The sequence below is a fragment of the Coregonus lavaretus genome (genome assembly GCF_964263955.1).
Source record: "Coregonus lavaretus genome assembly, chromosome: 35".
Classification (NCBI taxonomy): domain Eukaryota; kingdom Metazoa; phylum Chordata; class Actinopteri; order Salmoniformes; family Salmonidae; genus Coregonus; species Coregonus lavaretus.
This window is the reverse complement of record NC_140022.1, coordinates 4063401-4081081: the sequence shown is the minus strand read 5'-3', so window position 1 is coordinate 4081081 and position 17681 is coordinate 4063401.

Sequence of the window (17681 nt, the reverse complement as noted above, 5' to 3'; positions counted from 1 at the left end):
GCCAGAGAAGAGAGAGAGGAGGTCTGGATACGGCTGAGCCAGAGAAGAGAGAGAGAGAGAGAGGGGAGGTCTGGATACGGCTGAGCCAGAGAAGAGAGAGAGAGAGAGAGGGGAGGTCTGGATACGGCTGAGCCAGAGAAGAGAGAGAGGAGGTCTGGATACGGCTGAGAGAGAGGAGGTGTGTATACGACTGAGCCAGAGAAGAGTGAGTGAGTGAGGAGGTCTGGGTACGGCTGTGTGTGACTGGAGTGGTGGTTTAGTCAGGGGAGATCAGGCTGCTGGCTGCGCTTAACCTCACACATGCCTGTCTCAGTTTGTGTGTTTCTGTTTGTGTTTATGTGCACGTTTGTCTGTGTTAGCGTACGTGTGTGTGTAGTAGTAGTAAGATGTTTTTATTGTCAGTGAAATGTGTTGTTTTACAGGGTCAGCCATAGTTGTACAGTGCCCCTGGAGCAAATCAGGGTTAAGTGCCTTGCTCAAGGGCACATCGACAGATTTTTTACTTTATCGGCTCGGTATTCAAACCAGCAACCTTTTGGTTACTGGCCCAACGCTCTAACCACTAGTCTACCTGGTTAGTGGTCCAACGCTCTAACCACTAGTCTACCTAGTTACTGGCCCAACGCTCTAACCACTAGGCTACCTGGTTGCTGGCCCAACGCTCTAACCACTAGCCTACCTGGTTACTGGCCCAACGCTCTCACCACTAGGCTACCTGGTTACTGGCCCAATGCTCTAACCACTAGCCTACCTGGTTACTGGCCCAACGCTCTAACCACTAGGCTACCTGGTTACTGGCCCAATGCTCTAACCACTAGCCTGTCTGGTTACTGGCCCAGCGCTCTAACCACTAGCCTGTCTGGTTACTGGCCCAGCGCTCTAACCACTAGCCTACCTGGTTACTGGCCCAATGCTCTAACCACTAGGCTACCTGGTTACTGGCCCAACGCTCTAACCACTAGGCTACCTGGTTACTGGCCCAACGCTCTAACCACTAGCCTACCTGGTTACTGGCCCAATGCTCTAACCACTAGGCTACCTGGTTACTGGCCCAACGCTCTAACCACTAGCCTACCTGCTGCCCGTCAAGCGCTCCGTCTTCCCTTTCTCAGATGTGGGCCACAGGCCAAAAAGAGAAGTGTGACTGAATCCTTACAAGACCCCATGTGCTAAACCATGTCCCCCATGTGTCAAGGTGTTCCAGCACTTCCACATGGTGTAGTTACCTCAGGACTCTCCTCCCATGCTGTAGTTACCTCAGATAATAATAATAATAATATGCCATTTAGCAGACGCTTTTATCCAAAGCGACTTACAGTCATGCGTGCATACATTTTTGTGTATGGGTGGTCCCGGGGATCGAACCCACTACCTTGGCGTTACAAGCGCCGTGCTCTACCAGCTGAGCTACAGAGGACCACCAGATCTCTCCTCCCATGCTGTAGTTACCTCAGATCTCTCCTCCCATGCTGTAGTTACCTCAGATCTCGTCTCTCAGAACACTCCTCTCAGAACACTCCTCCCATGCTGTAGGTACCTCAGAACACTCCTCTCAGAACACTCCTCCCATGCTGTAGATACCTCAGAACACTCCTCTCAGAACACTCCTCCCATGCTGTAGATACCTCAGAACACTCCTCTCAGAACACTCCTCCCATGCTGTAGGTACCTCAGAACACTCCTCTCAGAACACTCCTCCCATGCTGTAGGTACCTCAGAACACTCCTCTCAGAACACTCCTCCCATGCTGTAGGTACCTCAGAACTCTCCTCCCATGCTGTAGGTACCTCAGAACACTCCTCTCAGAACACTCCTCCCATGCTGTAGGTACCTCAGAACACTCCTCCCATGCTGTAGGTACCTCAGAACACTCCTCCCATGCTGTCTCAATGATCTTCTGTGTGTGTAGGCTACAATACAGCCAGGACTACATCTAGATGTACACTCACTGGCTTCGTTCCAAATGGCACCCTATTGCCTATATAGTGCACTACTTGTAACATGAGCCCTATGGGCCCTAGTCAAAAGTAGTGCTCTATATAGGGGATAGGATGCAATTTGGGATGTATCTCCTGAGTTGCTAATTTTGGGCTTCCACTCCAGTCTTTTGTGCAGTGATAACGTAAGCCTTGGTGCATAATATAATCTATTTTATGCAACTGTGGAGTGAAACAGGATTTAATAAATGTACCAGAGGGGTTGAATCTGACCTAGTAAATCACAATGCAGTTCTTCCCATATCAACAGCGCCCCCTGCTGGCTACACCTGGTACAATAGACAGGTGCACGGTACAGATGTGTGTCAGTCAGGATATTATTAGAGGGGATTGGGATGATATTCTCAGCAGATTTTTGAAACTCTTAAAAAGTTTTCTATTTTTCTTTTGTCTTTCTCTACCCTCCAAGTGAAGACTTGGACCAGCTTTCATACTGTGTTTCTTTATGAACAAGACATAAAAGGCTTTGATGCAGCAGTTTCCGGGAGTCGACAGAATGAAAACAACATCCCCATAGTAATGACTAATACACAGCAGTAGTTATTTTGAGGGGGGAGTTATCCACTTCCTTCCTACAATGTTGTAGTGTTCCTAAATGGAACAGTTGAGATTCTTAACACTAGGGGGAGATGTGGAGCTGTGGGATTCTGACATCAGGACGGAATGTTAGGAATGTCTCCGAGCCAAGCGCTTTGGAAGTGACAGGATATCCTACCACACAGCTGTTAGTTTAACACACACACACGTTTTTATTTTATTTTACTGGTCTCGGTATGACTTAATTTTCAATCCAACTGGTTTATTTTTACCCTGTAGAGACCCATGTATGCTGTCTCAGCTAATGTGAGAAGAAGTTTATATGAATTGAGTCGATACACTTAAATTGTGCAGCAATGGTCATTTGGGGACATAACCTAGTCCTAGCACCCTAGCCTGTTTCCACGGTGCCAGGCAGCTGTTGTTCTGAAACTCTGTTCCCAGCGTTGGCTGTGATTTTTCCAGTGGTGGTGTCAGTCTGAAACGCTCCCATTGTCTCAGTGCTTCAAGCCCTGGCAGCGTGGGCTGAAGGGGCGGGCTACTGGAAACATGAAGGACCCTCTATGGCCCTGCTTGTTATGATGTGAAAGGAGATGAGACCACAATGGCTGCATTCTGAGAGGGCTGAGCTGTAGTTGCACGGTTCACAGTGGGAAAACCTTGCGACTGTAGCTAGGCTATATCAGTTGAGGTAATTCACAAAGGACATTTTAAAAAGTAACAACGACGAGACACACTTTTGTAGGTAGGCCCCTCCCCCTCGCATGGTATTGGGCAGGGTTTCCCAAACTCGGTCCCGGGGCCCCACCTGGGTACACGTTTTGGTTTTTGCCCTAGCACTACACAGCTGATTCAGGGAAACCCTGGTATAGTGCACGTGTCAAACTCATTCCACGGAGGGCCAAGTGTCTTACATGCCATTACTTATGTATTCAGATTACTATTGTGGTTCTGAGTACAGTAGTATGTGCTTCAGTACATTGAGGTTTCTATGTTGTAGATAGACCTGTATAGCGGGCAATTATGGGGTAATGTGATTAAGCGGAGTTCATATCTGGGATATAGGCTATCATATCTTTTCCCGGTTTTACTTTAACCATTTAGCTGCTGGTCTCTAATATAGATGACTCACCTCAACATGGACACCTTTCCACTAGGGCTGGGACGATACCAGTCACAACATGGACACCTGTCCACTAGGGCAGGGACGATACCAGTCACAACATGGACACCTGTCCACTAGGGCCGGGACGATACCAGTCACAACATGGACACCTGTCCATTAGGGCCGTGACGATACCAGTCACAACATGGACACCTGTCCACTAGGGCTGGGACGATACCAGCCACAACATGGACACCTGTCCACTAGGGCAGGGATGATACCAGTCACAACATGGACACCTGTCCACTAGGGCCGGGACGATACCAGTCACAACATGGACACCTGTCCATTAGGGCCGTGATGATACCAGTCACAACATGGACACCTGTCCACTAGGGCCGGGATGATACCAGCCACAACATGGACACCTGTCCACTAGGGCCGGGACGATACCAGTCACAACATGGACACCTGTCCATTAGGGCCGTGACGATACCAGTCACAACATGGACACCTGTCCACTAGGGCTGGGACGATACCAGCCACAACATGGACACCTGTCCACTAGTGCAGGGATGATACCAGTCACAACATGGACACCTGTCCACTAGGGCCGGGATGATACCAGTTACAACATGGACACCTGTCCACTAGGGCCGGGACGATACCAGTCACAACATGGACACCTGTCCACTAGGGCCGGGACGATACCAGTCACAACATGGACACCTATCCACTAGGGCCGGGACGATACCAGTCACAACATGGACACCTATCCACTAGGGCCGGGACGATACCAGTCACAACATGGACACCTGTCCACTAGGGCTGGGACGATACCAGTCACAACATGGACACCTGTCCACTAGGGCTGGGACGATACCAGTCACAACATGGACACCTATCCACTAGGGCCGGAACGATACCAGCCACAACATGGACACCTATCCACTAGGGCCGGGACGATACCAGTCACAACATGGACACCTGTCCACTAGGGCTGGGACGATACCAGCCACAACATGGACACCTGTCCACTAGGGCCGGGACGATACCAGTCACAACATGGACACCTGTCCATTAGAGCCGTGACGATACCAGTCACAACATGGACACCTATCCACTAGGGCCGGGACGATACCAGTCACAACATGGACACCTGTCCACTAGGGCCGGGACGATACCAGTCACAACATGGACACCTGTCCACTAGGGCCGTGACGATACCAGTCACAACATGGACACCTATCCACTAGGGCTGGGACGATACCAGTCACAACATGGACACCTATCCACTAGGGCTGGGACGATACCAGTCACAACATGGACACCTGTCCATTAGGGCTGGGACGATACCAGTCACAACATGGACACCTATCCACTAGGGCTGGGACGATACCAGTCACAACATGGACACCTATCCACTAGGGCTGGGACGATACCAGTCACAACATGGACACCTGTCCACTAGGGCTGGGACGATACCAGTCACAACATGGACACCTGTCCACTAGGGCAGGGACGATACCAGGTTGTTAAAGGACCAAAGAGTTTGATCTGCTTCATGTTTTCATTTTTGCCATGGAAAAATATTGCAATACTGGTATCGTCACAGCCCTACTGTACAGTACACTGCACTTTCACTATCTCTCTGCCACACACACACACACACACACACACACACACACATTCACGCTCTTCACAGCTAGTGAATAATTAATGTCTCCCTCTCTCGGGGTCTCGGCTCTCTAATGATGTCTCCAGGGTACGTGTGTGTGTGTGTGTGTGTGTGTGTACGGGCTGTCAGAATGCGGTGCTGCTGTAGTGACAACTCGAGTCCCCCTGCCTGATAAATGTAGGAAGCTGGGGCCTCTCATCTCTCTGCCCTGGCCACAACATCCATCTGTCAGCTCACCTGAGACATTAGATCTACATTCTAGAACACTCCACTATGACTAGCAGAGCTGTTGTCACCCCCATGCACGACACGTGCACTCTGGGTGGAGACGTGAGCGTGCACGGTGGTGGGATCTGAATGCTGATGACCTACGGGAGGGAGGGAGGGAGAGCCGACCCAACATGGTTGCTTCTTGTTCTCATGTTCTGACTCATTCAACACCTTGATTCTCCTTCACAGTCACAACATTCTCACAGTGTGATGTGCCGCCAAAATGACTTCCTGTGCGTTGTGTTACACCCATTACGCTCCCCTACTCCAACTTCAGAGCTGGAATTCCACGGTGGGTCAATTCCCATGCCATACGCCTACCTGTGTGTGGGAGAATTTATTTGGCAATGCTACCCGTGAGTTACTCCACCCGCCAACATGTCATTGATTTGGAGGATGTTATTGGTTCAATGTGCTTGAATAATGCGTGGGTGTGCACATTTCAGCAGACATGCGTTCTGCCCTTAATGCATTTTCCTCAGCACATGTTCACACCAGTTGAGACGTGTATAGTGCCTACTTCACCTTGCTGTTGCTATGGACTTTCATTGGAGGAATACTAAACCATGTGCTTCTCTGCAGTCAATGCCTTGTGAACTAAGAGTAGTCTGTGGTCCCAAAGTGCTCCGACAGAGAGAGAGAGATCTAGAGACACAGAATGTAGGCCAGGTTTCATTTTGACATTGATACAAGCCATCAGATTACACTGTAGAAGTCACATAATGGAACTTAGAATTGAAAGGGAACTGGGGATAATTGGAATGAATATCGTCTAGATGAGACTTGGGTTGAAGGTAATGAGGACTGACTCGGTGAAAGACTGACCCCTGGATGGAGGGGAGGGGGGCTGAGCTGAGGATGAGGGAGAAAGAGGGGAGGTGAAGATCACTGTGCCCCTCTCTGACAGCTAGAGGGAGACACTATAATAATGGCTGATAGTCTACAGGAGATCCACCAGAGACAGCCAGTAGATTGGAGCCAAACCACCAACCAGCCAGATGACCAGGATAAACAACCCTTGTTCTGAATAGCCAAGAGTGTTTGAAGGAATGGATTAAGATGCAGTTTGCGATCTTTGACACATTGTATTATTGAGATAATAATCTGTTGCCCTGCCTGTTCTTTTGTATTGGAGAGGATCAGCATATGGTTAGTATTGTGGTCAGAGATTAGGGGGAGCCTGCTGGCACGGGTGTGTGTGTGTTTGTAAGGGGGTGTTTAGGGGCACACATGCCCCCCTCCTCCACCCCTCCCGCAGGGTGATCAGCAGCCTAGCCTGCCCTCCCCTGCCACAAGCTCCCCCTTCCCCATGGGCACGTGGTTGGCACACTCCCCTGGGGGACCCCTTGTTGCCAAGGCTCCACCCCCGCACCCCTCTGCCTGTTAAGAGCCAAACCAGCCGTGGCGTGCAGCCCCTAGACTGCGTCACCATAGTAACAGACCTGAGTCTGGGTTGGCGTGTCAAGGTGTCTGGTGTTGGTCTCTCTTCTCTCTCTCCATTTGTCTGCCCTCTTTTCTTTCTTTATTCATTCAGTGGTTCATTTGCTGCTCTCTCCCTCTCTCTCTCTTTCTGTCTCTCTCTCTCCCTCTCGCTCTCTCTCTCTCTCTCTCTCCCTCTCTGTCTCTCTCTCTGTCTCTCTCTCTGTCTCTCTCTCTCTCTCTCTCTCTCTCTCTCTCTCTCTCTCTCTCTCTCTCTCTCTCTCTCTCTCTCTCTCTCTCCCTCTGTCTCTCTCTCTCTCTCCCTCTGTCTCTCTCTCTCTCTCCCTCTGTCTCTCTCTCTCTCCCTCTGTCTCTCTCTCTCTCCCTCTGTCTCTCTCTCTCTCTTTTTGACCATCAATACCGATCATCTGGCCTCTGAGTCAGACGCATGTACACACACACACCCCGATGCTCTGTGTGTGTGTGTAGGGCTCTCTGGTGTGTCATCGTTTTGTTGTGCAGGACTCTTTTCTCATCAGCAGATAGGCCGACGCCCCCTGGTGCCTCCTTATTAATGCATTATGTACATGCTAAACATCTCATGAAAACTTAATCACCATATGAAGATGTTACAATCATCTGTAACCATACTGAGATATGTGGCCTTTGTGGGAAGATAGTGGCTGGGGAGAAGACCCTGAGAATCACAACATCATTTGTTGTCTGACTATTTAGCATAGGCCTAGGTTTTCAATCCAACCCTGTTCCTGGAGAGATACCTTCCTGTAGGTTTTAAATCCAACCCTGTTCCCGGAGAGATACCTTCCTGTAGGTTTTCAATCCAACCCTGTTCCTGGCGAGAAACCTTCCTGTAGGTTTTCAGTCCAACCCTGTTCCTGGCGAGAAACCTTCCTGTAGGTTTTAAATCCAACCCTGTTCCTGGCGAGAAACCTTCCTGTAGGTTTTAAATCCAACCCTGTTCCTGGCGAGAAACCTTCCTGTAGGTTTTTAGTCCAACCCTGTTCCTGGAGAGATACCTTCCTGTAGGTTTTCAGTCCACCCTGTTCCTGGAGCGATACCTTCCTGTAGGTTTTCAATCCAACCCTGTTCCTGGCGAGAAACCTTCCTGTAGGTTTTTAGTCCAACCCTGTTCCTGGAGAGATATCTTCCTGTAGGTTTTCAGTCCACCCTGTTCCTGGAGAGATACCTTCCTGTAGGTTTTCAGTCCAACCCTGTTCCTGGAGAGATACCTTCCTATAGGTTTTCAGTCCAACCCTGTTCCTGGAGAGATACCTTCCTGTAGGTTTTCAGTCCAACCCTGTTCCTGGAGAGATACCTTCCTGTAAGTTTTCAATCCTACCCTGTTCCTGGAGAGATACCTTCCTGTAGGTTTTCAATCCAACCCTGTTCCTGGAGAGATACCTTCCTGTAGGTTTTCAATCCAACCCTGTTCCTGGAGAGATACCTTCCTGTAGGTTTTCAACCCAACCCCAGTTGTAACTAACCTGAATCAGTTTATCAACCAGCTAATTATTAGAAGCAGGTGCATTAGATTAGGGTTGGAGAGAAACCCTATAGGATGGTAGCTCTCCGGGATCAGGGTTGGAGAGAGAACCTACAGGACAGTAACTCTCCAGGAACAGGGTTGGAGAGAGAACCTAGAGGACAGTAACTCTCCAGGAACAGGGTTGGAGAGAACCTATAGGATGGTAGTTCTCCAGGAACAGGGTTGGAGAGAACCTATAGGATGGTAGTTCTCCAGGAACAGGGTTGGAGAGAACCTATAGGATGGTAGTTCTCCAGGAACAGGGTTGGAGAGAACCTATAGGATGGTAGTTCTCCAGGAACAGGGTTGGAGAGAACCTATAGGATGGTAGTTCTCCAGGAACAGGGTTGGAGAGAACCTATAGGATGGTAGTTCTCCAGGAACAGGGTTGGAGAGCCCTGGGCTAGAGCATGTCTTTGATAATACCTTACTTTTGTAATGAAATCTTCCTGGGAGGTAGGCTAACCTAGGCCTAGTTGTGTTAGAACTGGTTGTGTCGACTGTCTGGAGGCTTGTCTGGACTGGTGGAACATGTTCATGCAATTGTGTTTGTGCCATTTAACTTAAGTGTGAATAAATGACTGATTTGATGTGAATAAATGAATGAATTAACACTGAATTGTATTTTCCCCCCCTTTTTCTATGTTCACTTTGGCTTCTCTGCCCGGGCTGGCTCTCATCACAGGTAAGACAGAATTTCTCCATTTGACAACAGAAAATGTATATGGCACAACAGCTAGTCCTGGAGTGACCACATGGTGGCGCTGTTATAAGACAGGAAGTTAAAAGCATTAGCTCTGTTTGTCCATGAATATGTCATGCTTTGTCAAGACACAAAACACACTGGAATATTAGACTATTACAGCATTTTTACCTGTGTGAGAGAGAGAGAGAGAACGTAAGAGTGCCTATTTGTGTGCTTGTGTGTGCGACTGCATTCATGCCTGTAGTATGTTCATGCCAGTAGGTGTGTGTGTCGGTACCTGTGTGTGTGGTGTATTGTGTGTGCCTGTGTTCGTTACAGTGTCCGTGTAGTGTGTGTGTAGTGTGTGTGTGTGTGCCAGCCAGCAGGGTGCGTGCTCCTCTCTACTAACTGACCCATTTCCAGGCCTCTTGGGGGAGGATGAAAGACAACATGGGGTTTCTCTCTCCCTGAATTACTCCCTGGCTCTTTGATGAGAGTCACCCAGCACTCACTACTAGTAGCAAAACTGCTGTGTTTTAACAGTGATGATGGAGTACCAGGCAGCACACATACATGTACGATGCCACACAAGGGACACTAACACAGCTATTTGATTAATGGCAGTTTGCCGGATGTGAGTTTGGTTAGTATGTTATTAAAAGACACACCCCTGTTTTATTGATTTGGTGTGTGTGTGTGCGTGCGTGCGTGCGTGCGTGCGTGCGTGCGTGCGTGCGTGCGTACGCACCTCGTATAATCAGTCCTGTCTCTGCACTGCTGTCTGTAGAATGGGCTGTCCTATACATATTTCATGTGTGCAGCAAAGTGAGAGGGAGAATGTGTGGGTAGAAGGGACTTGTCAGACATGCATGGGAGGGGAGGGGTGTGGCTAGAGGGGAGGGGTGTGGCTAGAGAGAATGCTAAAAGGCCAGGTCTATTTCCCCAGTGCTGCATGGCCAGTTCCCATTGGGTCTGGTAGAACCTCCTGATCCTAGTAACAGCACTGACCCACTAAACTCCTTTCCTCCTTCCCTCCCAATCAACTTGGACTTACTATTCAGCCATAAGGAAGGCAGCCGGGCCGCCTGCCCTGGGAGGCGAGCGTTCAGGGATGAACGCACACACACAAGTCCTCCTAGAAGACATTATGCATCACTTTACTATTTTTGCAACGTTTCTAGCTATGGCTATTTAGGTTATTCATCATCATAGCCTCGCTCCAACCCTGCCCTGTAGTAGACATATGTCTCTGGAGGGTGGTGATGGTGTGATACTGAGGGAAGAGGGAGGGTGGGGAAGAGGAGGAAGCTGAATGAACCATGGCTGTTGGCAGTGATAAGGCTCCACTCCAGGGAGTTGTAGAGGATTAGGGTCTATACGGGCCCGTTGAAAGACCTTATTAGTGGCCCTAACAGATCGTCTGTCCCATACACATGCCACGGGACTCTGTTGGACCAATTATCCCTGTCCCTAGGGGTGTGTGTGGGGTGGTATGTGTTTGTGTTTGTTCATTTGCTTCAAGAATGGTAGGTTGCTGACTCTTCAGTTTTAGCCTATCAAGGGACAGTGTTTTCTATTTGATTTAGGCAGTATTTCCTCTCTCCCGTTCTCTCTCCCTTTCTCTCTCCCTTAATCTCTGTCTGTTTTTCTTTCTCTCCCCTCCCTCCCTCCCTCCCTCCCTCCCTCCCTCCCTCCCTCCCTCCCTCCCTCCCTCCCTCCATTCCTCTCCCATGTTTTACACTCTTCTCCACACTGCTCTGTTCTCTTGGTTTAGTGTTCTGTCTCAATCTCTCAATTACCTCGCAGCCCGAGTTAACAATGCAGAGCGGTGTATTGGTTCTGCACGCTGCACCTGTGTTGTCGTACACACACACACAGTGTCCCTATCAGGCTCTGACATGGAGGAACATTCCCAACCCTGGGCTAATCAAACGTCCGTCTCCGGGCTACTAGAGCTGTCTGCTAAAGTGGGATTTTCTCACTAAGCCTTTTATCTGAGATGAAAGTCTCACTCCCAAGGGCTGCCGCCGCACCGTGGAGTTTTAATGCTCACACACACACACAGAGAGAGAGAGAGAGAGAGAGAGAGAGAGAGAGAGAGAGAGAGAGAGAGAGAGAGAGAGAGAGAGAGAGAGAGAGAGAGAGAGAGAGAGAGAGAGAGAGAGAGAGAGAGAGAGAGAGAGAGAGAGAGAGAGAGAGAGAGAGAGAGAGAGAGAGAGACTGCTCTAGACTAGTGTCTGACTGGCTCAGTAACGCTACGTTTCTCAAGAAACCACGATGCACTCCAAGTCAGCTTTTTTTTTTTTAAAGACGTGCACAGTTAGAATTGAAGACAATCACACAAGTATGTGGACACATTCCATCTCATTCCAAAATCATGGCCATTAATATGGAGTTGGTACCCCTTTGCTGCTACAACAACCTCCACTCTTCTGGGAAGGCTTTCCACTAGATGTTGGAACATTGCTGTGGGGACTTGCTTCCATTCAGCCACAAGCATTTGTGAGGTCGGGCACTGATGTTGGGCGATTAGGCCTGGCTCACAGTCGGTGTTCCAATTCATCCTAAAGGTGTTCAATGGAGTTGAGGTCAGGGCTCTGTGCAGGCCAGTTAAGTTCTTCCACACCGATTTCGATAAACCATTTCTGTATGGACCTCGCTTTGTGCACGGGGACATTGTCATGCTGAAACAGGAAAGGGCCTTCCCCAAACTGTTGCCACAAAGTTGGAAGCACAGAATCGTCTAGAATGTCATTGTATGCTGTAGCGTTAAGATTTCCCTTCACTGGAGCTAAGGGGCCTAGCCTGAACCGTGAAAAACAGCCCCATACCATTATTCCTCCTCAACCAAACTTTACATTTAGGCACTATGCATTCGGGCAGGTAGCGCTCTCCTGGCATCCGCCAAACCCAGATTCGTCCGTCGGACTTCCAGATGGTGAAGTGTGATTCATCACTCCAGAGAACGTGTTTCCACTGCTCCAGAGTCCAATGGCAGCGAGCTTTACACCACTCCAGCCGAAGCTTGGCATTGCGCATGGTGATATTAGGCTTGTGTGTTGCAGCTGGGCCATGGAAACCCATTTCATGGAGCTCCCAACGAACAGATCTTGTGCTGACGTTGCTTCCAGAGGCAGTTTGGAACTCGGTAGTGTGTTGCAAACGAGGACAGACGATTTTTACACGCTTCAGCACTCGGCAGTCCCGTTCTGTGAGCTTGTGTGGTCTACCACTTTGCGGCTGAGCAGTTGTTGCTCCTAGATGTTTCCACTTCACAATAACAACACTTGGAGTTGACCGGGGCAGCTCTAGCAGGGCAGAAATTTGAAGGACTGACTTGTTGGAAAGGTGGCATCCTTTGATGGTGCCACGTTCAAAGTCACTGAGCTCTTCAGTACGGGCCATTCTACTGCCAATGTTTGTCTATGGAGATTGCATGGCTGTGTGCTCAATTTCATTCACCTGTCAGCAACGGGTGTGGCTGAAATAACCAAATCCATTAATTTGAAGGAATGTCCACATACTTTTGGCCATACGTTTAGTGTATTTGGTACTTTATCTAAAACCGTCAATCTGTCCGTTTTAATATAGAAGATGACTTTTGCTGAGCTTTGGGATACGTCACACATACAGCTCATCATAGATGTATTTTTCACTACATTGTTCACTGACGCTGTTAACATTCCCAAAGAAGAAGTGCGTACTATATTGTGGTGGAGGGCATAGAGTACACTCCTGCCTAGAGGACAGGTGTGCCACTCCCGTCCCCCCATCCTCTCAACTCTCTTCCTTCTCTTGCACACTTCAAACATTATTTAATTGAGTCAGCTTTCATGGTCTGGGCTGCAATTATCAAACCCCTTTGTCTTTCAAGACCATGAATAAGTACAGCACAGTCTGTACTGTCAGAGAATCCACGCACACACACACACACACACGCACACACGCACACACACACACACACACACACACGCGCTTTGAGATGTATATATTTGTATTGTTTCAGCATGCATACCACCAACTGCGCTGTGGATGTGTGCTCCAATTGTGGTATTTGGGAGAGATTAGGCCTAGACCCAACCCTGTGTTCTCAGATAAGAGGGGGAGACGACGTAATCCTCCACAAGTCAAAAAATATCTAAAGTGCTTTGAGCACGTTTGGAATTGTGAGTCAGATTAATTTTAGATTATGTAACATTGCAAAAAAGTAATGTTTGACAAAGTGGCTGTGAAAGTCATTACGTTGCTTGGCTGCAGTGTAGATTGTGGTGTCCTGTCAGTATAACAGTTTAATGGAAGAAACATCAGGCTCCTGATATTGTCGTCACTGACCATGCTGTTGTCTTGGAACTCAAATGGTGAATTTCCAATCTGCCAAAATGCTGAGAATTGATTCAAACTAGACTTCAGGTACTGCATGCAGATGGCAGCATTGTCACAATAGCAGGTCACTCTGTTACTTTCTGCATCAGGCTGCTTTTCTGTTGTAGAACACCTGCAGTCACAGGTTCATGGTAGCGACTAGCTTAATAAGTGAAATACATATTTAATATCCTATTTTTTTAAATGATTTAGGCCTAATAAAATATTTATGCTTGAGTCACTGGCCTATCGGTTGTTTTTACACCCCTCTTGAGGTGTCTAGCTGCTTGTGACAGCCGGGGCTTGGGCTGTGATAAAGGTGTGACGAGGTGGGCCTCCCGAGTGGCGCAGTGGTCTAAGGCGCTGCATCGCAGTGCTAGCTGTGTCACTAGAGATCCTGGTTCGATTCCAGACCCATGGGGCGGCGCACAATTGGCCCAGCGCCGTCCAGGGTAGGGGAGGGTTTGGCTGGCAGGGATGTTCTTGTCCCATCGCGCACTAGCGACTCCTGTGGCGGGCCGGGCACAGTGCACGCTGACTCGGTCGCCAGCACATTGGTGTGGCTGGCTTTCGGGTTAAGCGGGCAAGAAGCAGTGCGGTTGGGTTGTGTTTCGGAGGACGCACGACTCTCGACCTTCGCCTCTCCCGTGTCCGTACGGGAGTTGCAGCGATGGGACAAGACGGTAGCTACCAATTAGATACCACGAAATTGGGGAGAAAAAGGGGGTAAAATACCAACAAAGAAAACAAAAAAATAGTGTAATGAGGTGTGTTTGAAGTCAGTCGGTTCTTTGCAGACAATATGGTTGGGTGTATAATGCACCTTCTCTCTCTGCCTGGCTGCCACGTGGGAGTGTTCACCGCTCATCCAATAGGTTTAAATCTCTTCAGTTATTTCAGAGCTGAACGATCGCCAGGCTAGAGGCTGGTGGGACTGGAGCGAGTTCTCGCTGTCAAAATGGCAGCGGTTGCAGTGATGTAGAAAAGTGCAATTTAAAAATAACCTTTTATGCAAGCTTTTTAAAGCTAGCAATCAAACCAATCAATTCAATTTTGTGTTTCTTATGTCGGTTAGAAATATGCTATGTGACCTCGAAATACACTGGTTTGGAGGCATTGATCAAGCTGTAGGCTTCGCCTGACTGGACCTATTGATGTTCTATAGGGTTATTTTCCTCTCTTCAATAAAAGTGAGGAGGTGGATAGAGGGGAATGAATGGACTAGCAGGGGGAAAGATGAAGACGCCATGGGAGGTGTGTGTGTGTGTGTGTGTGTGGACACAGGGCATATAGGAGCTGATCAGCCTTCTGTAATCTCCCTTCATCTAAATAACGATCCATAAAATATCAGGCAGAGAGAAGTTGAAAGCGAAAGGAAGGCGAGGGGGATTTAGGGTTGAGATAAGGAAGGTAATCTCCAACACCACCACCTTCCCTTGAGACCAGGGAAGAGGCTGGGGAAACTGGGAGAGAAAGGGGGAGGGAGGGGGGAGTGGAGAAATGGAGAGGTGGGGAGAGAGCGGGGAAAGGGTGAGGGGAGGAGAGAGCGTAAGGGAGAGGGGAAAGGGAGAGGATGAAAAAGTTGCTGCCTGGAGGCTGGGAGAAGTGCTGAATTGAAAATGGTGTGTATGACTGCCAAGGTGTGACGGCTCTATTACATGCTGACCAAAACGCCCGCGTTACGGGAGCGTTGCAAAATAAATGTACACATGCACGTTATTCAGTCATTTCATCCAAACTGCTCGTGCGCGTCAACGGACGTCTGTGTAGCCAGGCGGTAAAATAGAACTTGGTTCTATTTTAGACTCTTGACGTGCTGCAAGTCCCGCCTCTCCCATCTACTTTTACGAGTACATACCCACGTGGGTGATTTGAAAAATGAACGAGATCCACACTGAACGAGGTCCACACAAAATGAACGAGGTCCAGTTGGTGGCGGTAATGCACATTAAAGTTGGTTGCCAACTGCCATATAAGATCCACAGAAGAAGAATGAACGAGGAGAGATTCATCAAAGAAAACGAGCTAAAAATGAACAAGGTTTCCCCTTTTATCTGTGGATGAATTGCCAGAGTAGAGAGCACACGATTTTGTGTGACTTAAAATGGGTCAAAGTTCTACAAAGATTCAGCAAAAATTAGCTAGCAACAACAAGCTAGCTAAATGTCCATGAATGTTTCATGTGTGTTTTGACCTCTCCCCAAATTAAAATAGTTGGTAAAACAAGGTTGTCCACTGTCGGCATATCTATTTATTATGGCCATCGAAATGTTAGCTATTAAAATCAGATCCAACTATAATATAGAGGGGCTAGAAATCCAGGGCTTAACAACAAAGGTGTCATTGTATGCTGACGACTCAAGTTTCCTCTTAAATCTGCAATCTGGATCCCTGCACAGCCTCATGCAATCTGGATCCCTGCACAGCCTCATAGAGTATCTAGAACTGTGCAAAAAAATACTACTTTGACATTACCGTGTAGTTGACCTATAAAATGGTCTGATGTTGAAGTGGACATACTCTGTATTCATATCCCTAAAGAAGTAAAGGAACTCACTACAACAAATTTCAACAGAAAGTTAGCAAAAATAGATAAGATCTTGCTACCATGGAAAGGTAAATACCTATATTTGTGGAAAAATCACCCTGATTAATTATTTTGTCATATCCCAGTTTACCTATTTACTTATGGCCCTGCTTACCCCAAACAATTTGTGTTTTAAATTATTATAGCAAAAAATATTTAACTTTTTTTGGAACGGCAAGCCAGACAAAATTAAACGTGCTTATTTATATCATGAATAATAATGAAAATTATGAAATATGAAAGCATTAAACCTCTCTCACTAAAGGCATCAGTCATACAATAGTCATACTTAAACCCAAACTGGTTTTCCAGTAGATTAGTAAGAATGTCTCTCCCCTTGTTCAAAAATGGCCCTTTTCAATTTATCCAGATTACAACCTCTCACTTTCAGTTAATTGAAAACGGAACCTTTTTCAAAATATCGCCTTTTCTAAAACAAACCATACAAATCTGGTTGCAATTCCAGTTTCATCCTCCAGAAAAGACAGAACAAATATTACAACAAATATTATGGTTAAATTGAAATATACTAATTGATTAAAAAAAAAGATTTTTATAATGATCTTTTGATAATTAAATTATGAATAGGAAAGGTGATGTTATGTCACATGTGCAGTTAACAAACATATATGGAAATGTCTGCCATTTACTAAAGACCAAAATTGGCACACAAAAAAATGTCATAAATAATACAAATTACTACTGTAAAAAAATAAAATGGCATGTATGTAAAATGTGTGGAGAATGTTCATGTAACAACCAAATAAAGTTTTTTTAAAATGTTTTTATAATATATCTATATATTGGTGGTCCTCTGTAGCTCAGCGAGCACGGCGCTTGTAACGCCAAGGTAGTGGGTTCGATCCCCGGGACCACCCATACACAAAAATGTATGCACGCATGACTGTAAGTCGCTTTGGATAAAAGCGTCTGCTAAATGGCATATTATTATTTTTTATTATTATTATTATTATTAGTTGGTTCACAGTTGGTTTTGGTATATTTAACCTGCTTGTCATGAACGCGTCTGTTGGGGATAGACAAAATCAACGTACGCGCGGAGTCGGTTTGGTCAGGAAGTTAGTTGTGATGTACAGTAGTTTAGCTAAGTGCATGCCAAACTATGATTCTAACCGTGAATGATTGGACCGTATCAATGAGCATATTCGATAAGGGTTCACTTTTAACAATTCTTCTCAAGGACTGTACCCAGTTATATCAGTGGTTTGTTTTGGGTATGTTTTCTTTGGAGACTTATTTTTCAGGCTTCTGCCAAATTGGTTGACTAGACTAACCTTGAAGCAATAAAAATAAAATCTGCAATGTCCAAACAATATCTCTCGGGCAGTGGGCACAGCTCTTTTGCATATTCGAGTGTTTGGAATTAATGTTATCAGTTTGTGGTCATTGTTATCGTTCCATAGTTTCACTTTTTCATAATATCACTTTCGTTATTCCTTGTGGCGGTAGTAGTATAGATGGGGCAGACCAGGTG